The 24217-nt window shown below is 47.2% G+C and overlaps 1 pseudogene; it reads right to left on the bottom strand.

Moving 5' to 3' along the window:
* LOC148590307 (ATPase family AAA domain-containing protein 2-like) overlaps positions 1-4634 on the bottom strand; it is a 31129-nt pseudogene extending 26495 nt beyond the window's left edge.
* Positions 4635-24217: the final 19583 nt, after the last annotated feature.

The raw sequence follows: 24217 nt of genomic DNA on the forward strand, positions 1-24217 counted from the left end.
AGCTGTGATGAGAGCAATGAACCAGGGAGCACAGGCTGCTCATAAATAACTACACATCAAACTGGCCTAATAAAATAGAAGTGCATAAAGGCAACATACCAATAAACAAACAAACAAACAAAAAAAAACCTCACCATGCAAAACTTATTAATAGTAGAGTAAAATTTCTGATTTGACTCAAAAATTGATAGAGCTACACAGACAGAGATCCAGATTGCTGCCTGATTGCAAGACTGCTTACATGTAAGTTAACTTCTAAAGAGCCGCACGACTCAATAGAACATCTGTGCTTACGTGTCCGTCTCTCATCAAAGGTCAAAATGTTATAATATAGTAGCAAAGTACAGTAAAAGCAGACCACCTCCATTAACAATTTCACTTACCTCACTTGAGCAGTTTACAGACAGACAGTGAATCTCATGAGATTAAAGAAAGAAGGAAAAAAAAAATACCTGTGCACCTATTTCCTCTGGTGATGAGGCACTAGCAAACAGAACTGGCAGGTCCAGGGTATAAACTGGAAACTTTTCCAGGGCGTGTATGACTGCGGGCGCCAAGTGGGAGCTTTGCCCACGGTCTGGCTCTCCAGAGAGCAAGAGCCTTGGCCTGTGACACGTTGCCTGGTGAGAAGCATTTCTGGAACAAAATTAGAAAATAGCAAGTTTAAAACACATAGTGATGAATAAAGACATCAGTGTTAATTTGCTCTGTCTCTAGTTTCTCTTGAGAGAAGACACAAGCAGCATAATCTCTTTCCAAAGACACAGCAAGCTGAAGATTCTGAACCTAAAAGGGGACAGGCATTTACCTCTTGAAGTCAAGGAAGTTTTTCTTCTTTCGACAAGTCTTTTCAGGAAAAGTCTCCTCATCTTCAAAGGCTGAAAGTGACTCCTCATCACTCCAGATGAAATGGCTTTGTAAAGTAGCGTTCATATCATCTGGAAGACAAGAAGGGTTTTTTTTTTTTTAACTTGTCTGGATAGTCTGCATGTCTCACTCTAATACAGCTTCCAAAGCAGCCCCAAAAGCCACTTATCTTCTCTTTCTCCCTTGGATGGGCTCACACTAAATGCTATTTTTGAAGACTTGATCCTACCACAGGTCTAAAGAGATTGCACAAGGCTCTACAAAGCTCACCTAAGTCTTATGTTTTGCAAAAGTTTTATTTCTTTATTGGCAAAAAGTCCCTTTTTTTGCCCTAAGAACAAAGAAATGTGATTATCAGCAACAACAACTGCACTTGCTAGACACCCACACAACCCACCAGGCCATGTGTGTCTGGAATCTGTGTCCCACAGTAAAAGTATGGGAATTAAGTGAATGTGATGGCCACCAACTGGCGTTTGTCTCAAGACTCCTAAGCCAGGGTATGTAGATCAACACATCTTCTGCACAAAGATCCTCCAGGATCACTCAGGGAGGAGAAGGTAGAAGCGGAGAACAGAGAGGGGAAGCAATTATGGATCACTTAGCATCTCTGCTTGCATTTATTGTGGCTTTCTGCCTGCTCTACCAATAAAAATGAACCTAGCAACTCTCCAGGTAGAAAAGCCAGCAGGATGTTGCCAGGAAATCTGATGCATGTGATCTCACACATCGCACAGTGTGATCCACAAATGCTTCAATTCCTATGAGGTGAAATGATGATAGCTAAAACAACAAGTAGTTTTAACCAGCTGTACATGTTATGGTCCTGCCTTGCTGCTGGTCCTTCTTTAGGGCAAGTTCTGCGTGGGGAAATACTCTCTGCAGGACTTGTAAAGTTCTCTGATAAGTCTTATTAAGCAGTGGTTTAAAAATGGGTGATAATGCTTGTCCGGGCAAAGCCGCAGACCTCTGTGAAACTGGTACAATTCTTTCCATAGCCATGAAAAAATCTTTTGCTGTTATTTTAATTGAAGAGACATCAAGCTGCAGTTTCTCAGGGCTTCTGTATATCTGAGGGTAGCGGTGCCGCAAAGCACGGAGGGCAGCTTCAGCACATGCGGACTTGATATCAGCACCACAGTATCCTAATAAAACAGAACATCAAATGGAGCATTATGTCAGGCTGTGGCAACACAGGAAGGTCAAGGTGCCAAAGTGCAACACGCGAAGACTTTGCATGCAGGTTAAAACAGTCTAATAGGAAATGTGAAAAGTGTTGCTGCACTCCAGAGGTTTTGTTAGCCACCCTGCACGCTTACAAACCAGCCAGACTTTTCTCCTGAACCTTCTAAGCAAAACTTTTCTCCCGAGGAAGTTGCCCCAAAAGCCACTCGCTGTTTGGAGAGACAGAAAGTAAAGCAGTAAGTGGATGGAAGTGTCTCACTCTGACGGCTTTGAGGACACGCAGCTGGCTCCCTGGCTAGTTGTGCAGCGAGGTGCAAGAGCCTGGTTCCCCCCTGCCGTGCGCCACGAGCTGAAACTCCTGCAGACTCAGTCACATGCAGGAACTCGCTTCATTTTTGAACTTACCAGCAGCTTTTTCAGCCAGCTCATCAAGGAACGTGTCACATGGTTTAGGGGTCCAGTTTCGTGTGTGAAGCTTGAAAATCTCTTTTCTAGCCTAGAAACAAAGTGCTTGCATTATAGTTTGTCTTGAGTCAAAAGGCAGAGGCAGAACCCCTCACATTAAAATTCCTACAAGTTTAAAATAATCACTTGCCTTAATCTGTTAAAGTGTAAGCTTTTCAAAGCTTAATATTTCTGTTTGTTCCATTAAACTCTTTCTGCAGACCTAAGGCCAAAAGGCAAGTAAAGCTTCTATAAAAGTTAAGTTTTGACAAGTAGGAGACCTATTGATTTGGGGAAAGAAACATTAGAAAACTGCAAAGAAAAGGTTTTCCTCAAAGAAAACTTATCTCAAATGTAGCAAGATATCATGACAACAGACTCACTAGTTTGCTCTTCTGTCAGTTCATTCAAGCAAAATAGTCCTAGCACTGGTTCCAATTGCTGCAATTGCTACAAAGAGCAACTGTGATTCAAGCTAGTAGCACCGATCCAGAAACTGGATGGAAACAGGAGGCAAATGCTTATGGAAAATACACTGTTTCGTTAAATAAATAAATGCTTGGTGCATTTTTACTTGCTTCCAGTCATACTCCGCTTTATCCTTTTCCCCAGAAGTGCTAATTAAAACAAACAAACAAAAACCTAACAATAGTCAAGATATTCTGGCTAACTAGCAAAAGCCAGAAAAAAAAAAAAAAAAAAAAATCAGCTTCACATGGAATTTTCCTTTTTTTAATACTTTGGGTTGTTATATTCCCATTCTTTCATTGCTTAGAAACAGTGATTTTAGTGAAAAGCTACTTTTAAACCTACTCATTTTTATTTGGGACAATGGAGTTCCCTAGGGCTTGTCCCTCTTCTTTCGTACCGTGTCCACCCTCCGCACCAGGACGGTCTCTCGGGATATTGCTCCTGTGTGTGAGCTGCACGGGGCTGCATTCCCGCTTACCTGCTCCACGACACCGTGTTGTGACACGGCTTTGTCAGCAAGAAAGATTTGCTGGATGAGCACCAGGATTGAATACAAGTTCCTACCTCTTTATCTGGCAGTTTAAAAAGGAATTCTCGCTCAAAGCGCCCGGCTCCGCGTCGCGCAGGATCTATCCAATCCAGCCTGTTGGTGGCTCCAATGACGACGACTTCTCCTCTGGTATCCAACCCATCCATAAGGGCCAGCAGTGTTGATACAACTGAGCTAGCAGGAGAAAAAAAAAAAAAAATAGAAGCACATTATTTTGCTTCACTAGGTTAGTAAATTTTGTTAAATTATGCATTATTTTCTCTAATGATACCTGAAAAAGGACAAGCTTTTGCTCATTAAGATGCTGATGAGCGAGAGGGCTCATTTTAAGGCTCTCAAAAATAGAGAAGGTCACTTAAACGTTATGCTGATATCAAGCTTAGTGAATGCTTTTAAACTATTGCTTAAAGTCACATGAAATTTAGTGTAATTGAGCTACAAGTTTGCAGGATAATATTTCATATATAAACAGGTTTTGGTCTTCTTTCCACAAAGATAAAGCACATTATGTGTAGAAAATGATGGAAGGACGAAATTTATGGGCCTGGAATAGAACCGGGATGCAGGAATATGACGTAAGTAAAACGGTGCTACCCTGCGAGGAAACGCGTGAAACGCGCTGTGGTTGCAACATCCCTGGAGCAGATTTTTAGAGCAACAGAGATCTCTAACAACTGAGCTGACGGAGTGACGTGTTCTCCCTCTGCATCTGTTTCCCTCTGAACCTGAGCCATTATCTTGTGCAACCTCCTCTGTGGTTTTGGTGGGGAAAAAAATTGTGGTTTGAGGATTTTGGGGGTTTTGTTCGTTTGTTTTTTTAAATCTTCCCCAACACATCTCCAAGATTTCAACTCTCCAATCCAAAGTACAGAGGCACTGGGAAAGAGAACACCAGTGTTCCCATTTCAGTCTTAGAAATGGACAGAATAAATAAATAAATGTAAAAAAAAGGGCAAGTCTTCCTCCAAAAAATCTTCATCACAAAAAATTACAGTCCCAGCTCTGCCAGAGCACACTGCAACCTTACCTGCTCAAAGAGCAAACGAAGTTGGCGCTCCGACTGCCCTGCCCACTTACTGAGGCAGTCAGCACCTTTTCGCATGAAAAAGGATATTTTCTTGCCACCTTGGCTGCACTCGTTGGTAAGGGCCCAGGCAACCAGGGTCTTTCCAGTCCCTGGAGGGGCGTAGAATAAGCAGCCTCTGTAATAAAGAGAGATTCACATAGGACAAAATTATCAAAAACGCCCATTTGAAGCCCCATCCCTAAGATGATCAACCCCCTCCTCCGAACCAAAACACTTTATATCCAGAACTGCAGTAACAGCCAAATTGTGAGAACAGTCAGAGCAGGAGGAAGTTTTGTGTTTCTAAGGGATGTCACATGCCAATAAGCAAAGTTAACCAAGGGGATTAACAAACTCAGACCCCTGCTCTGCTCTGGAGAGAGCACAGTGTCCAGCAGGACACATCCAAAACGGCCCCCAGGCGCCACAAGGACCACGGCAGAAGGGAGACAAACAAGAGCCAACTTCTGGGGCTCCAAGTTTTATAACACTAGTTTGTTCTTCAATTCGGGTTGTCTAATATACTCCCTTTTTCAAGCACCATACACCAGGTCTTTGATCATGCCAAGGCCTTTGCTTACATTTTGAACCTGCACAAGCTCAAGACTTTATACATTTTAAATAAAATATTTTCACTACTAAAAAAAAAATGCCCAAATGTTTGAAGCACAAACAAATATATTGATGCCTCAGTGTAAAATCCTCCCCAAAACAGCGGAATTAGCATTTTGTAAAGCTGTGTTACCTTGGCGGCTGAATTTGGAGTTTCTCAAAGACTTTTGGGTAAAGCATTGGAAAAAGCACCATCTCTTTTAGGGCTGCAATGTGGTCGGAAAGACCACCCACCCCATCAAATAACACCTAAAGATCAATTCAACAGAATAATTTCACACATTAAAGAAAGCTGCAGCCTACAAAAGGTTCCATCAGAAACCCTGGAAAAATCCCTCTAACACAACAACTTAAATCGCTTACCACACTATCTATCTGCATTGCGCTGATGCCAGCCACAGTTGCACTCATGTTCACTGGATCCGTGTCAATCCCCTTTAAAAAAAAAAAAAAAAAAATTAACCATTTTGCGCTATGCAAATGACTGACATAATTAAGTACAAAGTAAAGATGATTTCTAAACACTGCTTTGTTTTCAAAGCACCCCAGGGGGTAACTCTACACATTTCCCTGGACTGTGTCACAGGTTTCCCTTGCGGGCGGCCCTGTCCCAGGGGTCCCACAGCTGGAGGCGGGGGGCGAGGGGTTGCCCTGGGGCTGCTGCCGGCCCCTTCCCGCGCTCCGGGCCGCCCTCCTGCAGCCGCCTGCGCCCTCCCGCCGCGCTCACCCCCTGCTCCTGCGCTCTCGGCTCTGGTTCCTCCGCTGCAGCCGCATCCCTGGCGCCATCCGCAGTGGCGGCGGGCCCGGGCGCGAGGGCCACCGCGCAGCGGGGTAAACTGGTCACTGCCGTCCCTGCCCGGCGGGACGGCGGCACCGCCATGGCGCAGGACAGCACGCGGCGACACCGCGAGTTCTGGTGCGGTGCTCTCCGCTCCGCCGCAGCCGTGGCCCTCCCCACGGATCCCTCCGCCGCGCCGTGCCCCGCTCCGCTCCACTCGCGGCCGCGCCGCCTCCTGCCCGCCGCTCCCGCCGCTCCCCGCCGCGCCGCCAGCCCGCGCGGCTCCCGCCGCTCCCCGCCGAGCGCCGCCGGCCGCCTCCCCCCGCGGACTCTTTTCTCCGCGGCCGCTAGTCCCGGCCCGCGGGCGGAGGGACACAGCGCAGCGCACACTCACAGCTTAGCGCGCCTCCAAATTGGGGCCGCCTGCTTTGCCGGCGCCTGATTGGCTAAGGGGGGCCCCGACCCTGCCCTTTTTTGCTGGGAGGCGGGGCTCTCCCAGAACCACCCCTTAAAGGCGCCGCCCCTGCGCTCCGTGTCCCGGGTCCTTCGCAGTTCCCTGGAATAGCCATGGGATGGCTGCAGCTTCCCGGTATGGAGAGCTCCGGCCTTGTGCACCCGCGGAGACGGGTTGTAAATGGGATGGGCCAGCACTATGCGGCCTGCCCCATACCCAGAAACAGTGCTATTCCACACCGCTGAGTGGAATGCTCAAGTTTCTGTATTCATCAATAAGGGGGTTTCTCCACAGTTTGGCTGAAGAGCAGGACAAAGGGAGGGGAGACTGAGTGGAGCCATGAGCCCCGAAGGACAAAAAGAGCCATCTGCAAGGAGATGGGGCCTTTACAAAGGAGGGAAATAGGGCAATTCCCCCACATTCTTCAGCAAGGGGGACAAAGGAGTTGGTGAGCTCAGGTGAGAACAGATGGCGGGAGGCCGGAGTTCGGTGTAGGCGGCCGGGAAGGCTGTAACTTCTGAGTACCTTGGCCAAGGGGGAAAAGGAGAGGGCGTCCCTCGGTCGGGAAATTAGGATAAAACGGGGGCTGCGTCCCCCAGCAATCTGAGAGACCCCACAGGGATATGCCCGGTGGACCCTCCCTTTATTCGAATAAAGTTTTAGGACTCCTCTGTCTCCTTTTGGACATTCAGTTCTTGACAGCGAGATTTTCCGCACAACTGGGGGCTCGTCCGGGATCCTTCCACCTTCCGGGAACGGCAGACGGCGATTGGAGTCGACGGCGCGCCTCACCAAAGCTTTTGGTGATCGCCTCCCTTCGACGGCAGCCTGCACCGGACGACTGATTGGGTTCCCGAGACTGTCCGGAGACAGACGAGAAGCGGATCGGGGGATCCGCAGGTAGGACCAGGAGGGGGTCCTCAAGGGGTTCGACAGAAAGGGCTAGGTCTGACGGAAAGGACCTCTGGGTAGCGCTAAGCCCGACGGAAAGGGCTAGGTCTGACGGAAAGGACCTCTGGGTAGCGCTAAGCCCGACGGAAAGGGCTAGGCCTGACGGAAAGGACCTCCCGGTAGCGCTAAGCCCGACGGAAAGGGCTAGGTCCGACGGAAAGGACCTCTCGGTAGCGCTAAGCCAGACAGAAAGGGCTAAGTCTGACGGAAAGGACCTCCGGGTAGCGCTAAGCCCGGCGGAAAGGGCTAGGTCCGACGGAAAGGACCTCCGGGTAGCGCTATGGTCTGACGGAAAAGACTAGGTCTGAAGGAAAGGACCTCCGGGTAGCGCTAAGCCCGACGGAAAGGGCTAGGTCCGACGGAAAGGACCATTGAAATCTCACTGGTGAGTACTGTGGGACTGGGGAACAAAAGGGGTGACGACCCCGATATGGACAGCCAGGGAAGGCAGCAAAGGGAAGCCAAAAGAGGGTGTTGGGAAAAAGGTATGACCACCTCGACTTATACCTATATAGTCCCTTGGGAAGACTTTTGAGGGTTTGGGATAACTTATGCATTCCCCTAGAAATAATTAAGGAACTAATGATAAAATATTGTTGTTTGGTTTGGCCAGAATATAAGTTACCAGAGGGATTTAGGTGGCCTCCTGCAGGGTCGGACGACGATCCTGGTCTTTGTCCGGTTTTGTGCCAGTATCTCAGTGATACTGAGAAGGGTCTCATCGAGAAAGAATGTGTGTCAATACGGTTAAGGGCAACTTCTAGAGGAATCTATGTAACAAAAGAGAGAGGCAATCTGCTGAGGGGTTGGAGTTGATGGCTGGATTGGGAATGTCAATTGATATTGTGGGGGATGATAAAGAAGTTAGCACTACTGTAACTTTGTGCAAAGCGTCTGATAAAGCTAGGCTGAAGTGAACTCAGAAGTGTGGACAGTTCCAGGAAAATGATAAAACACCAATTGACAAGGACAGTCCTCCTGCAAGGATACACCAAGGCACCGGTCCTATTTGGACAAGCCTTGCAGAAAATACTGAATATCCCACCCCCAGAAGCCAGGTTATTGCAGTATGACTTGCCCCTATCAGGTGAACAAGAGAGGGTGGTGAAGGAAGCTGCTGTGAAGTTACTCAATTTCTTGGCCCAAAAAGGGTTTATTACATATATTTGGGGCATATTTTGGCTGGGGGTTTAACCCAAAACAGCCCCAATGTTGTGGTATGGACATGAGAAGGAGAACAGAGCCATGGCAAGGGAATTTTAGTGCAAAAACATGGAGGCATGAGAATACCAATAGCTTATTTTTCTAAAATGTTAGACCCAGTGGCTAAGGGGTGACCTTATTGTCTGGAAAGCCCCGGCTAACTCTCCGTAGATCTGTACCGCTGGCGGGGAGTGGGTCTGGAAAATAAACTCTGGGTTGCTGGGTCTGTGGGAGTCCAGGAGAATATGAAGACTACTCATGGATACTAGACATACTGACACAGGTTGTTAGTTAATAAGCTAGTTTGTAAAAACAAATATTGTCCAAAGGAGGGAGGAAAAAAAAGAGAAAAGAAAAAGAGGAGGGATTGAGCAGAATGCTCAAGTTTCTGTATTCATCAATAAGGGGGTTTCTCCACAGTTTGGCTGAAGAGCAGGACAAAGGGAGGGGAGACTGAGTGGAGCCATGAGCCGAGAAGGACAAAAAGAGCCATCTGCAAGGAGATGGGGGCCTTTACAAAGGAGGGAAATAGGGCAATTCCCCCACATTCTTCAGCAAGGGGGACAAAGGAGTTGGTGAGCTCAGGTGAGAACAGATGGCGGGAGGCCGGAGTTCGGTGTAGGCGGGCCGGGAAGGCTGTAACTTCTGAGTACCTTGGCCAAGGGGGAAAAGGAGAGGGCGTCCCTCGGTCGGGAAATCAGGATAAAAGGGGGGCTGCGTCCCCCAGCAATCTGAGAGACCCCACAGGGATATGCCCGGTGGACCCTCCCTTTATTCGAATAAAGTTTTAGGACTCCTCTGTCTCCTTTTGGACATTCAGTTCTTGACAGCGAGATCTTCCGCACACCGCCAATGCAAAAGTTGCCCTTAATGGGGAAAACACCATTTTGCTTTCCTCTCTCTATTGAAAAAAAAAAGGACACAAGGCAAGTATTAAACAGGGCTGGAGCCCCCTGCCCCGGTCACCGGGGCCAGGTCCTGTCAGCTTTGACCCTGCTTGAGCAGCGGGGTTGGACTAGACGATCCCTAGAGGTCCCTTCCGACCTCAGCCATTCTCAGATATCCAGGGACTGAGACCCCACCACAGTGTTTCCTGGCAACACGAGCCAGTGTTCAAGCAGCCTCCCAGCAAGTAATTTCTTCTATTCATTTACCCTGTGATGCACCCATGTATTTTCTTTCTAAATCAGTGAGTCCCGAGATGACAACAGGCTTTCAGATATGAAAACATTTTTAGCTCCTGTTTTCTCCTCAGAATAAAAGATTTTCACATGAAGACAACTTCAGGAGCATCTGCCCCTGCGCAGAGCGGCGGGGACATGAAATGGCAGCGAGGTCATGAAATGGGGCGGCGGGGTGAGGAAGGTGTTTGGAAGCTGTGTGGCTACACCCGAAGCTGGGATCAGTACCCCCTGGAGGAATTCTGTGCAGTTTTCACCTCCAGTGAGAGGAGGCCGGTGGGTTGTGGTTAAAGGCAGCCCTAGAAGCACTTGAGGCTGCCTCAAAGGCCTTGGGGTGCCTGGGCTTCTGGGGCCTGGCAGCTGGCCCAGATAGGAGGCCTATGGATCACCCTGTACTGATCCATATTGATGATCCCTACTTATCTCATGCTTTCGGAGCTGCTTGTAAGACAACACATCTTTCCTGTAACCTGCCAGTGTAGCAGAATGGTGTATTTAGGCGGTGCTGTTGGCCACTGAGTGCTCTGGAAATGTCAAAACTGATGCTGTGGGTTTGTGGGGTTTTTTTGTTTGTTTGTTTTGTTTTTCTGCAGCACAGGTATAAGCGGGTGCTATGTGTTGCCTGGCAAAGAACCACTTGTGTTAATCTTTATTTAAAATTACTTATGACTTTCAGATTCCCCTATGGAAGCAGAAATGTGGACATAGAAATGAACCTATTGTCTGGGTATTTTGTTCTTCATGTATTTTTTATGTATTTTGTTGTTTATATAGGGCATTTTTTTTAACAAGTAGCAGTTCTGCATTGAAGTTCTGTATTAATGACACAATGCCAGTATTTGTTCTTCTGCAACAGATACGGAAACACTGTAAATCAGGTCTCTTTTTTACTGCTTGTAGGAATTTAACAATGAAATACTCAATAAAATCTACACATGAAGAACATTGATTACAGTGCATAACGAGCTTGTGAAAATTATTTTGCGTATACTTGTGAAGCCATCAAATTTACAGAATTTCAAGGAAGAGATGTTTGTATTTTTGAGGAATAAAAGAAAATACCTCTATGCACTTGGCACAGGATGGAAAAATACAAACAATACATTTCTCAGGTGTCAGCGTGTAAATTGATTCCAACTGGTGGCTTTATAGTGTTATTTGTAATGAATGGAATTCAGTAACTGCTGTTCTAGAATTCCTTTTAAATGGATATCATTACAGTGTTCAGTTATCCTGTTAATGCAGAAGCATTCTTCTAGCTTGATGTTATTTCTGTATATCAGGAAATGAAGATTAATTTTGGATTTATGCTGTAGTTCTTCACACTTTTAGGCACGTGACATGCATCATGCCAGAATGGGAAGGATTTTGGGGGGAAAAAGATGACAAAGTATTTGAGTCTTTTAAATCACTTCAGGAATAATTAATTCTCTCACAAAATATTGGCACATTATCAAGAAAAAAAAAGAAAAAAAGAGTTTATTTTAAAAATAGATCTGAATGTTATCAAGAAGACCTATGATGAAAAAGAGGAATAGAAGTATCAGAAAAGGCCTCTGCAAAATGTTAGTTTTCCTTCAAATTCATGGCTTGAAAGCTGTCTTTTTCTTTGATATTGCAATGCCTTACAGAATTTGTTCAGCTTGAAGCTCATTTTTCACTAGACTCTATAAATGCTTTTCTAAGTATGGTTGTTACATACAGTTCTATATCCACTTGATAATTTGGTCTCTCAGAATACTTGCACAAAGATCTTTTACATTCCCGTTCTATTATGGTCAGCATTGTTCAATATTGAGAATGTGAGTGGATTTAATGTTCCCTTTATTAACAGTGGTTACTAACAGGCTAATTTAATTCTGCAAAACAACAGTGTAAGTAACTTGTGTGCAGAAAATCTCACTGTCAAGAGCTGCATGTCCAAAAAGGAGACAGAGGAATCTTAAAACTTTATTTGAATAAAGGAAGAGTCCACTGGGCATATTCCTGTGGGGTCTCTCCAACTGCTGGAGGATGCAGCCCCCTTTTATCCTACTTTCTCGAGTGAGGGACGCCCTCTCCTTTTCCCCGTTGGCCAAGGTGCTCAGAAGTTACATCCTTCCCGGCCTGCCTACACCAAACTCCTGCCTCCTTCCATCTGCTCTCACCTGAGGTCACCCAACTCCCCATCGCGCCTGCCAAAGAAGGGTGAGCAACCTCCTTTTGGCCTATGCTCTCCTGTCCCACTCACTCATGGCTCCGCTCAGTCTCCTCTCCTGCATATATTCCTTTGTCCCACTCATCAGCCAAAGACTGTGGGGGAGTCCCCTTATTTGTGAATACACAAACTTGTGTATTCCACTCAATCCCTCCCTCTCTTTTTTTTTCAATATTTGTTTTTACAAACCTCTACACCCATCTTTAGAAGCATAGTGAACTCTGCATAAGTTATTAAGTAAGCACCTGGGTTCCATAGGGCTGGCACCCATGGCTAGTCTTCATATCCTCCTGGACTCCCACAGACCCAGCATTTATTCTCCTGTCCCAACCCCAGACAGCGTTACAGCTCTAAGGAGAGTTATCCAGGGCTTTCCATCCTTTTCTTTCAACTGAGAAGTCCAGATTTCAGGCATCATGGCCATCCATGCTCAGCTGTCTTGACTGATGTTTCTGTGGTTCTAAGGTCCACTCCACTTTGCTGCCAGTGGTGCTTTTTCCGCTTTTTGACCAAGACCCGATCTCCTGGTACTGCAAAATCCAAGGGCAGGATCTGTGCGAGCTGGACTTCCTGTTGGAGAGACTTTACACGGGAAAGTATTCTGCCCACATATTGATCACTCATCTCTACCTTCCCGCCAGCTTGGGTGTTAGTAGGGTGGGGAAATCTTGAATATTCATTCAAAGGAGAACAGTTGAATGTCTCCCCTAGGTTTTGTTCTCATTCTTGAATGGTAGAAGTTGTCTCCATGGCATCTTAGCTTCTAACACCAATTTTAGAAGATGCCTTTTAATGTTCCCATTCATCCTTCGCACTGTACCAGAGCTCTGGAGATGCCAAGGGGTATGCAAGTCCCCTTGAATCCCCAGGGCAATCACGACACCTTGAAGGAACTTTCCCGTAAGAAGATTGCATCTGTTTGTGTCTATCGCCTGTACCAACCCATATATTGGAGTTCTTTGTTCTAAAAACACCTTAATTACAGAGCCAGTTGTTGCTGAGGTAGTTGGCAGTCAGAAATGCCTTGGGCCATCCTGTTACCGTTACCAGAAGATGCCTAAGGCTCCCTATATGGGGCCTCTCACTAGAGTCTACTTGGATCATTGGAATGGGCGCACAGCCCAGGGTCGTCCTCCCCTTGCAGCTTCCCTTGTGGCTCAGCTGTTTGCCTTACAGCCCTCAATAGCCCATTTCCCCAGAACAAAAAAAAGACCAAGGGCAGCGCAGGTTTTGAGGAAGGCCCCTGCCAGTCCTCGGGAGCCCCAATGGCTTCCTTCTTTCTTCTGCCCCACTATTTTTAATTATCTCTAATGCTTCTGGAAGAAAAGATATCTTTTCTGGTAATGGCTGGACTACCGGGAGGAGAGGAGGAGGAGAGGTTTGCTACCTCCAGGAGGCAGGTAATCACATCCTTTGTACCAATGCCTTTCCCCGGCAAGTTAACACACCTCTCTCTTGGCACAGTTTTCCAAACATATGCACCATCCCACATGCATATTTAGAATCTGTAAAGATATTTGTTACGTTGCCTTGGTATAATTCACAGGCTCTTATTAGAGAATACAATTCTGTGGTTTGGGCTGAGCGGGGAGATGGCAGCCTTCCTTCCTCTAGCAGATCGGTTCCCTTAATGATGGCATATCCTGTGGCCCATTTCCCTTCTATTACTTTCGAAGAACCATTAATGAATGCATTGTCCCCATCTGGCCAAAGTGCTCTTCTCAGATTTTCCCTAGCCCGAGTCTGGAGATCTGGTACCTTCGATGCTTTTCCCTCGGGGCCAGCCAGGCTAGAAGCTGAGTTAAACCCTCCCCCGCTTCTTAATTTTCAATCTCGTCATCCATGTAGAAGCCCTTGCAGTTAGTAATGCCTTGACCTGCTGTAAGAGACAGTTGTGGATTGTGTTTGTCTCAACACTGTTGTTGCACCGTTTACCTCAGCGTCCTGTCTCTGGGAAGATGGTGAGATCAGCACGAGACTCAGACAGTGCTCAGCAGAGGCTGCGGAACGGCACTACCACTCGAGTTGGCTGCACAGGAGCCCCAGAGCACGCGGCATGTACGACACAAACACCATGCACCAGAAAGCGGGTGGACTCTTCAAGAACGGGGACATGAAGGGACTTGTATTCCTCCCCTGGTGTGCGGCTTCTTCCCCTGAATGGCACCTGCGCCGAGGTGACTTTGGGACAACAGAGAAAAATATTATAGCGTCGCCATTGGCTCTGGGGATCGCTGCCGAGCAAGCATTGACCACGTTGTGCAGACTGGGATGCTGGCTAGCAAAGTCCAGCAGTGCTACAACGACAGCTTTGTCCTCATTGTGAGTAGAAGTGGACTCGATACAGCACGCAACTGTACAAGATCACACTGCCATAGATATGTTATTGCTTATGCATGGCCATGGGTGTGAAGAGGTAGGAGGCATGTGCTGTACGAATCCAAGCGACCACTCCAAGTCTATACATTGCCAGATCCAGGCCTTACAGGATCTGACTCATCAACTAAGAGATGCTGATGACTGGAATGCATTCGGACAGTGGAAGTGGGGTTGGCCATGGCTACAGAAACTGCTATTGGGGCTATTATTTCTATTTGCTGTATTTGTCTGTGTTATGTACTGTATCCCTTGTGTAATGATGCTGACACGAGGTATGGTTGAAACTGCTATGAAAATGTTATCTCTTCGGGTGCTTTGCTACAATAGATTGACCTCTACAGATCACGGGGCGGCATGTATAGGAGGTAGATATTTTTATGATTATTTATGCTCTGTAAGGTCATAAGACTATTGTGCGAAACAGAATCCAGACCTTGAGAAATAAGATGTTTGCCCATTTGGGCGGAACGATAAGGAACACGGAGGCGGCTGCTCAGCTGTGTTCACAGCCGACTCCGTCCAAAACCAGTTGAAAGCGGCTGCTCAACCGGACTTGTAGCCAGCTTAACCGCAGACGTCCTCTAACCCAGTTTGAAGGTCAGCCGCACCAGGAGGAGGAGGAAGATGAGGAAGGCAGGACACTCAGACTGAGGGCTGGGACCCCCTACCGGTACGCGCGCTTGCGCACCCGGGAGGGAAGGTTATGTGGCTGAGGGTGGAGTTTGTCCGCCCCCCGGCCTGCCTTCTGGCACGTACTGGCCTTATGGGGCAGGAGGCACCGTGCGTAAAAAGACAGCGCAGGGAGGGGAACGGGGAGACACCGAACACCGAGGTCTACGTTGTCTCCACAGGGACGCCCGCCAAGTTGGGAGCCTGTCAGCAACCCTCCAATCCACCAGCTCGAGAGGATGTTCAGGCTCAGTATCCTGCTAGCAAGTACTGAGTTGTGAGCAGCTATCCGTATTTTGCTCCTCTGTTTATGTGCTTTCACCTGAAATAATGCTTGACGTAGCCACCTGATTTTGCGTGATTATTGCCCAATCCCGAGCCATCTGCAACAGCCTTTGGAGGGGAAAACCTTATTGGAAGGGAAAGGGTTTTGTCGAAAAATAAAAGTTGTGTGTGTGTTTTGTGTGATTTTTTCAGAGGATAAAATGATCTGGATGGGAAAAAAAATCAGAAGGAAACATTTGGTCAGGCATAGTTTTTTGGAACGGATTTTTTTTTAGTGTTTCTTTATGGAAAATTATTTGTTAGGAATTTTCTTGGGGGGTGTTGAAAGGGAATTATTTTGAGGGGGAAGTTATTTGAGGGAAGAATTTTGGTGGGGATTTTTTTTTCTTTTGAGAATTAGGTTTAAGAAAAAACCTGATGATTGTCTGTATATAGGCAATATAAATAATATAAGCTATATGAATAATAAGTTATTCTTAAAAGAAGTTATTCTTTTAGAGATTATATTTTCTTTGGCTACCTGCTATTCCCAGCATCTAAAGCAGGCTCCACTTAAGTGAATGTAGCAAAATAATTTTGGAGAAATACATAACTCTCCTTAAAAGTTGTTGGTATGTACTAGAGAAATATCTGAATTTGTGAATTTTCTTTTTTCCCTTTGACATCAAATTTGTGGAATAGAAACCAGTAACTTCTGTTCTTCTTCTTCTGGCCCAGATGAAAGGGAAAAAAAAAAAAAAACTGACTGTGATTCTTTCTTGCTGTAGTAAAGTAGCATGATGTTCTTGCTAAAATCCCAGTGGGAATGAGTGTCAAGGCAGTGACATTGAGGAAGAGACTCAAATGTGTGATAAACTGAAATGAGGACTGTGGGGCAGAATTGCTACAGTAGGTAAGTAGATGATATTTTCAACCTCAGGAGTTACTGAAAGAAGTTCCCTATCCTTGTCCTCTAATTACTAAAGCCCCTGTCTCAGCAACTGTAATTAAGCAAAAGGTAATGAAGACATTTTAAGATTGGACCTCTTTCAGGGTTCTTTAAGAATTTCCTTTAGTAGGTCAGCATACTACCTTGAAAGAAAACATAGAAAATATCATGTTCCAATTCTGCATTTACTCTGCTCTCCTCTTTAGTAAATCTAAATGCTGCTTCAGTTCATCTCTTCTTCATGGCTTTGTGCTGAACCTCTCTGTTGTCAGGTGTTGAACAATTCCAACCCTTCCTGGTACTGACAATTTGACAAAAATTTGACAATTATTTTCGAATTCCGCATTTCTTCTGTTATCTTCTCTAGTAAATCTGTATGTTGCTTCAGTTAATCTCTTCTTCACTCCAATGAGTTTCTTTGTGGTTTTGTGCTGAACCTCGCCGTTCTCAACTGTTGGACAATTCCAACCATTCCTGGCATTGTAATTCACAAGCGTTTTCAAAATCTGCATTTCCTTGGCTTACCTATTTATTAAAACTGAATGTTGCTTCAGGTCACCTCTTCTTCGTGGCTTTGTTATGAAGAACTCTGTTGTCAGGTGTTGGACAATTCCAATTATTCCTGGTATTGTATTTCACAATTATTTTCAAATTCTGCATTTCTTCTGTATTCTTCTCTAGTAAATCAGAATGTTGCTTCAGTTAATCTCTTCTTCATGGCTTTGTGCTGAACATCCCTGTGGCAGGTGTTGGACAATTCCAACCCTTCCTGGTATTGTATTTGACAATTGTTTTCAAATTCTGCATTTCTTCTGTTTTCTTCTCTAGTAAATCTGAATGTTTCATCAGCTAATCTCTTCTTCGTTCCGTTCACTTTCTTCGTGGCTTTGTGCCGAACCTGTCTGTTGTCAGGTGCTGAACAATTCCAACCCTTCCTGATATTGTATATCACAATCGTTTTCAAATTCTCTATTTCTACGCATTTCTTCCCTAGTAAATCTGTATGTTGCCTCAGTTAATCTCGTCTTCAGTGCGTTGAGTTTCTTCGGGGCTTTGTGCTGAAGCTTGCCGTTTTCAACTGTGGGACAATTCCAACTATTCCTGGCATTGTATTTCACAATCGTTTTCAAAATCTGCATTTCCTTGGCTTTCCTGTTTATTAAAACTGAATGTTGCTTCAGGTCGTCTCTTCTTCATGGCTTTGTGCTGAACCTGTCTGTTGTCAGGTGTTGGAGAATTCCAATTGGAATGGGCGCACAGGCCAGGGTTAACACACGTCTCTCTTCGCACGGTTTGCCAAATATGTGCACCATCCCACATGCACATGGGTTAGGGTTGGGTTAGGGTGTTAGGATTAGAATGAGGGTTTAGGTTTAGGGTTAGGGTTAGGGGTTGGGGTAGGGGTTAAGGTTGGGGTTAGGGTTCGGGTTCGGGGTTAGGGTTAGAGGGTTAGGAACAGGGTTATTTAGGTTTAGGGGTTATAGGGGTTAGGGTTAGGGTTATTTAGGGGTAGGGGTTAGGGGTGAGGAGTGGGGGTGAGGGGGTAGGGGTAGAGGGGCTGAGGGGGGTTGGGGGTGGTATTAGGGGGTTAGGGTTAGTGGTTAGGGTTATTCAGGGTTAGGGGTTAGGGGTGGGGTTGGGTTTGGGGTTTGGGTTTGGGGTTAGGGTTAGGGTTGGGGTTAGGGTTAGGTTTAGGGGTTGGGGTTAGGGTTAGGTTTAGGGGTTGGGGTTATTTAGGGTTTGGGGTTGGGGTTGGGATTATTTAGGGTTTGGGGTTGGGTTTGGGGTTGGGGTTATTTAGGGTTTGGGGTTGGGATTATTTAGGGTTCGGGGTTGGGGTTACTTAGGGTTCGGAGTTGGGTTTGGGGTTATTTAGGGTTCAGGGTTGTGGGTATTTAGAGTTCGGACTTGGGGTTGGGGCTGGGGTTATTTAGGGTTCGGGCTTGGGGTTATTTAGGGATCAGGCTTGGGATTGGCTTTGGGGTTATTTAGGGTTCGGTGTTGGGGTTGGGGTTATTTGGGTTTGGGGTTAGGGTTGGGGTTATTTGGGTTCGGGGTTAGGGGTTGGGGTTACGGGTTAGGGTTATGGGTTAGGGGTTCGGGGTTTGGGGTTAGGGTTTGGGGATAGGAGTTAGGGTTTGGGGGTAGGGGGTAGGGGCTAGCAGGTAGGGGGTGGGGGGTAGTGGGTAGGGGGTAGGGTTAGGGGGTAGTGTTAGGGGGTAGGGTTAGGGGTAGGGTTAGGGGTTGGGGTTAGGGGTTCGGGCTTAGGGGTTAGGGTTAGGGGTTTGGGTTAGGGGTTACAGATAATGGATAAGGGTTAGGGATAAGGGATAGAGTTAACAGTTAAGGTTAGGGGTTGGGGATAGGGATAAGGGATAGAGTTAACAGTTAAGGTTAGGGGTAGGATCTGGGTTTGGGATAGATGTTCGGGTTTAATTTTGTTGTACTTACGGTTAAGAGCTCAATTTGGATTTAGTGGAGTTGTATGTCCTCCTCCTCCTCCTCCTCCTCCTCCTCCTCTGAATCCTCCTCCTCCGAATCCTCCAAATCCGAATCCTCCGAATCCTCCAAATCCTCCTCCAAATCCTCCAAATCCTCCAAATCCTCCTCCTTATCCTCCTCCTCCTCCTCCGAAGGGATAGGGGTTAGGTTTAGGGTTAGGGGTTAGGGTTAGGGTTAGGGGTTAGGGTTTAGAGGGTTTAGGGTTTAGAGAGTTTAGGGTTTAGAGGGCTTAGGGGTTAGGGTTAGGGGTTAGGGTTAGGGGTTAGGGTTTAGGGTTAGAGGTTAGGGTTTAGGATTAGACGTTAGGGTTAGAAGGTTAGGGTTTAGGGTTAGGGTTTTAGGGTTAGGGTTAGGATTAGGGTTTGGATTGGGGTTTGGGTTAGGGTTTGGGTTTAGGGTTTGGGTGACGGTTAGGGGTTGGGGTTAGGGGTTGGGGTTTGGGGTTAGGGTTAGGGGTTAGGGTTAGGGTTTGGGGTTAGGGTTAGGGGTTAGGTGTTAGGGGTTAGGGTTAGGGTTAGTGTGGGATTCCTGAAGGCCAGTGGTCATGCTGTGAGCAAGCCAGATAAGGGCAGAAGGGCGCCAGACCTAGATGAAAGGGCAGAAGGGTGCCAGGCCTAGCTGAAAGGGTGGAAGGACTGCTGACTAAGAGATAAGGAGATCTTGCGGAGAGTCAGATAAGGAGGCAAAGAGTTGAGACAAACAAGTAGAGGGGGACGGTCGTTAAATGTGAGGACACGTGGGCACTGTTAGTTAGCCTCTGTTAGTTAGCCTATCACACTGTATAGTTAGACGCATGGACGCGGGGTCTTGACCAATCATTGTAAAGAAGCGCTCGCGTGTACGGGGAAATCTTGCATAGAATTTCGTTGACGCAAATAAGAGCTAACCTATCCTGAGCTCAAGCTTTGCAATATGCATGAACCTAATTAAGTTGTGTATAAGAGTGCACACTGAATGTTCAATAAACGAGTCTTGTCGATGACCATATGGTGTCGCAGTCTCCCTTTCTCCTACAGGTTAGGGGTTAGGGGTAGGGGTTAAGGGTAGGGGTTTTAGGGTTAGGGTTAAGGGTTCAGGGTCAATGTTCTCGGTTGGGGTTTAGTGCGGTTGTAGTTCATTCTTGTCCGACCTTGTCCAGACAAGAACTTGTTCTCGTTTGAACTTGGACTTCACTTGTCCAACCAAAGAATCCTGTTTATCTTTATGTTGAGTTTCATAGTGTCGACACAAATTGTATTCCTTGAACGCAGACGCTGAATTCTGGCCTATCAGACAAACAGATCTTACTCGGTCCTCCGTGAAAAACTAATAATCAGAAGCCAACTTTTCTGGGAATACCCTGCGCTCGGAGTCCATTTTTCTTTTTTTTGACACGATGGTGCACGTGCTTCCCACCGGTACTGGCTGCTTGTCCTGCCTGGAAGCTGGAGGGAGGGAGGGAGAGACGGGGCAGCCGCCCCCCTCACTGATGCTGCCACCCCCCTCCTCAGCCCAAGGTGGCCAGAAGGGACCGAAGGAACTTTGGCACGCTGGGGCTCTGGCGATCCGCCCAAGTTGGCTGGACCTCGCAGTCCAGAGGCTGCCGAGGGAGCTTGCCCGGCAGAGGAGATGCCCGCGCCTCTCACCTGCCGTGCGTTGCGGAGGAGGAGGAGGAGGAGGACGGGGCGGTGGCGACGCGGTTTGTAGCTGACAGGCACCCCTGGGGGTGGCAGGTCGAGGACGAGGCGCCGGTTTCAGCCCAGGCCCGGCAGGTGCTTGTGGGCTGCAGAGGCCGGCGCGCAGATTAAGCAGCAGGAAGTCATCTGCGGCTGTTTGGTTTCCCCCCAACCCCTGGTGGGGGGACAGGGGGGTTCTGTAAATACCCGCAGGCCGGATTGAGGACCTCGGGGGGGCCGTATCCAGCCCGCGGGCCGTAGTTTGAGGAGCCCGGATCTACAGCATCACCCATAACAAATGAGAATTCTTAAATTGAAGATTAAGACGATTAACCCTAAGTTTCTGCCTGATAGATTTGGTGTATTTTATGCATCGCAAATGCTCGATCTTGAAAACGAGGCAACGTGCCCTTCTCGGACAGCCAGGGATCAACCCCAGAATCTTTCACCAACTACTACAACTCTCCACATGCTGCAAATGACCCCTGTATACTGTTGTTCCTTATCTAAATCCAGTGGAAAACTGCAAATTTCAAACAACAGTGGCAGATTAGAAAGAAGAGGGTGAGACAGGCAAGGAACAACTTGGTTGCACATCACTGGACAGCAAACCTTAGGTGTGGTTGAATTCATTTCAGAAGAACAGCGGGAGAAGAAGTCTCCAGAAAAGGATTAGGCAAGGGTAAATGCTGGCAATTAGGCTAGGAAGAAAATGAAACCAAAGGCATTCATCACTTTGCTGAAGAAGCTATCTCATTTCGGAAGTTCATGGAAAAGGATTATACGTATTTTCAAAATTCTTCAGAGAGCAATGAGATGGTTCACGCTACAGCTTTCATTTCAGTTGGCCTACCATTAAAGCAATGATGTGGTGCTTGACTAAAACTTGAAAGACTGAAAAGTTGCTGGAAAAAGTTCCCTATCCTTGTCCTTGAATTGCTAAATCCCATGTCTCAGAAATTCTCATTAAGAAAAAGGTCACTAAGACCTTTTAAGTTTGGATATCGTTCAGCGTACTTTCAGTGTTTCCTTTAGGAGATAGTCCAGATACTATTTGAAAGAGAAAGTCGAAAATATACCAATGCTTCCTCTTGCAAAGCTGGCACAACTGCAGCATTTAAATAGCAATGTTCAGGGTGTTAGTCCTTGTAGTGCCTCGAGTCACTTTGTTTGGCCTTTGCAGAGCTCCTAGAGCCACCGGTCAATTCTGCCGGTAGGATCCATCCAGGAGATTTCCTACAGAAAGGATCAGGGAAGACTACTTTAGGAATGGGAGGAATGCGCCGTTGTGGCCCGCTAAGTGCCAGAAAGCAGCTGGGTCCTTCACTAGCAGCGCTTTCATTTTCGCATGTCCCAATTGGAGTCACTTCTCACGATGATGCAAAAAGAAGTCGTGCGGGTGGAGTGCTGCCAATTTGGTAGGGACGGTCTTGCAAAGAGCAGGAGAGAGCAGGTGAAAGCTGGACACGGCTCAGTGTTCCCTTGGCATGCTCTTTACAGCCTCACTCCAAAAGGCGCTCTGCGATTCTTCCATCTCCAAACTCCATGCTATCACTAAAGTACACTTCTTGCATTTCTTTCAGCGGGAAAACTCCAACGACCCTGTTTTTCACCCCAGCCACAAACTGTTCCCAGCATGAGTCTTGGCACGGCTTCACACTTCCCTTGGCATGCTCTTTGCAGCCTCACTCCAAATGGGGCTCTGCGCTTCTTCCATCTCCGAACTCCATGCTATCACTAAAGCACCCTTCCAGCGTTTACTTCATCAGGAGAACACCAAAAACCCTGGTTTTCACCCCAACCACAAACTGTTCCCAGCATGAGTCTTGGCACAGCAGAACACTTCCCTTGGCACGCTCTTTGCAGCCTCACTCCAAATGGGGCTCTGCGCTTCTTCCATCTCCGAACTCCATGCTATCACTAAAGCACCCTTCCAGCGTTTACTTCGTGAGGAGAACACCAAAAACCCTGGTTTTCACCCCAACCACAAACTGTTCCCAGCAAGAGTCTTGGCACTGCTTCACACTTCCCTTGGCATCTTCTTTACAGCCTAAATCCGAATGGGGCTCTGTGCTTCTTCCATCTCCTAAATCCATGCTATCACTAAAGCACACTTCCAGCATTCCTTTCGGCAGGAAAACACCAACAACCCCGGTTCTCATCCCAACCACAAATTGTGCCAGGTATGCGTCTTGGCACTGCTTCACACTTCCCTTGGCATGCTCTTTGCAGCCTCACTCCAAATGGGGCTCTGTGCTTCTTCCATCTCCTAACTCCATGCTATCACTAAAGCACACTTCCAGCATTCCTTTCGGCAGCAAAATGTGGAAGAGTGGCTGGCTGATCGGGGACATCTTGGGATGCACAACCCGCGCCTTGTCAAGTAATGTACAGGGGGGTGGCAATGACCTGTCCTTGACCAAGATGGAATAAGGAAGCTGCTGTTTCTAAGCAAGCAACTTGCGGAATCTTGCCCGTACCGGTTAAGGAAGGGGGCTTGTGATTGGGCCATGCAAATGCAGCCTAGCAATCTGCTAAGCAATGGCCAACAGCCAATCCTGTGAGCTTGGGAGAGCTCCTGGATACCTGCAGGATATAAACGTTTGCATACCTCGGTTAATAAACAGAGCAATATGGAAAACTCACATTGAGTCTGTATCTTGTAATCCGGGTCGATCTCCTTCATCTGGCGCCCGAACAGGGACCTGGCACAATGGTGCGGGTATTCGTTGGAGCTGGCACAACGGTACGGGAACGGTCGGTCTTGGAACATCACGCTGAGTGGTGAGCGGAGACCGGGGGATCGACATGTGGCGGTGAGTGCATTGGCACACTGGGACTGGGTGTAAGGGCACAGGTCCAGGGGTAGAAGTCACAGGGCCCCTCCGCGAAGACCGCCTTAACCATGGATAGGGAGGCGGCAACGCAGCTGCTATTGCAAATTCTCGCCAAGCGAGAGGCGGCTGTGAGTATGAAGAAGCTCTATGAGCTGTGCAAATGGGCACGAGGCAAGGGACACTTGCAAAATGCCAAGCTCCTCCAACATATTCTATGAGAGGAATCAAGCACAATGAACAGACCCTCTGCAAGCTTTCGATCTGGTGCAGAGCGAATGGGTTCAAAGCTGAGCCACGATTAGTATTCGACATGGGGTGGCTGCTTTGGGATCGCATCGCCAGCGAGGATAAAAATGTGAGAGACCTGGCGACTACGTGGAAGTCAGTCTTGTCTACCCTATCGAGCACTTCAGGAACAGGGCCACCGTGGCGTCGGAAGACACTGGTGTTTGAGAAGCGACTTGCGCCTGCTCCATCTGCGCTTCCATTGCCGGACCCTCCACCCAAGAATGAAGAACAGCCTGGCTGGGCCAAAGGCTTACTGGATCATCTTGAGAAGCTTAAAAAGGGGACTCAGGGCAGAGGGGGAGCGGATATGGTAAAGGAAACTTGCCTTGACATGGGCAAGTGAGTGGGGAGTCATACATGTCATTCCCTGATCGCTTAAAGGAAGCCTTGGTGTGTGCCTCCATGACACCTGAGGCAAGGGAGGCTTTACTGATGTAATGGATATGTCATGCTCTTAAAGCAGGTTGTTAGTTATACCCAAGTTAAGAGTTGTTGGCTTTGTGGAACAACAGACCAATGTGACAACTTGTTAAGTGGATGGGGAATTTCGGGATGGTTACAATTCTTAATCCGAAGTGCAGGGATGGTGGTGTTGATATTGTGTTTTGTTGATGTTGTGTTAATTGTACCTTGCTTGTTGAAATGTATGTCTAATATGATTGAAAGGCCTTAGGGAAGGGTTGGCTGGCTGAAGAACAAAAAGGGGACAGGGGTA

The sequence above is a fragment of the Tinamus guttatus genome, unplaced genomic scaffold, assembly GCF_059628265.1.
Source record: "Tinamus guttatus ecotype Peru unplaced genomic scaffold, ASM5962826v1 Tinamus_guttatus_pri_ptg001484l, whole genome shotgun sequence".
Lineage (NCBI taxonomy): Eukaryota > Metazoa > Chordata > Aves > Tinamiformes > Tinamidae > Tinamus > Tinamus guttatus.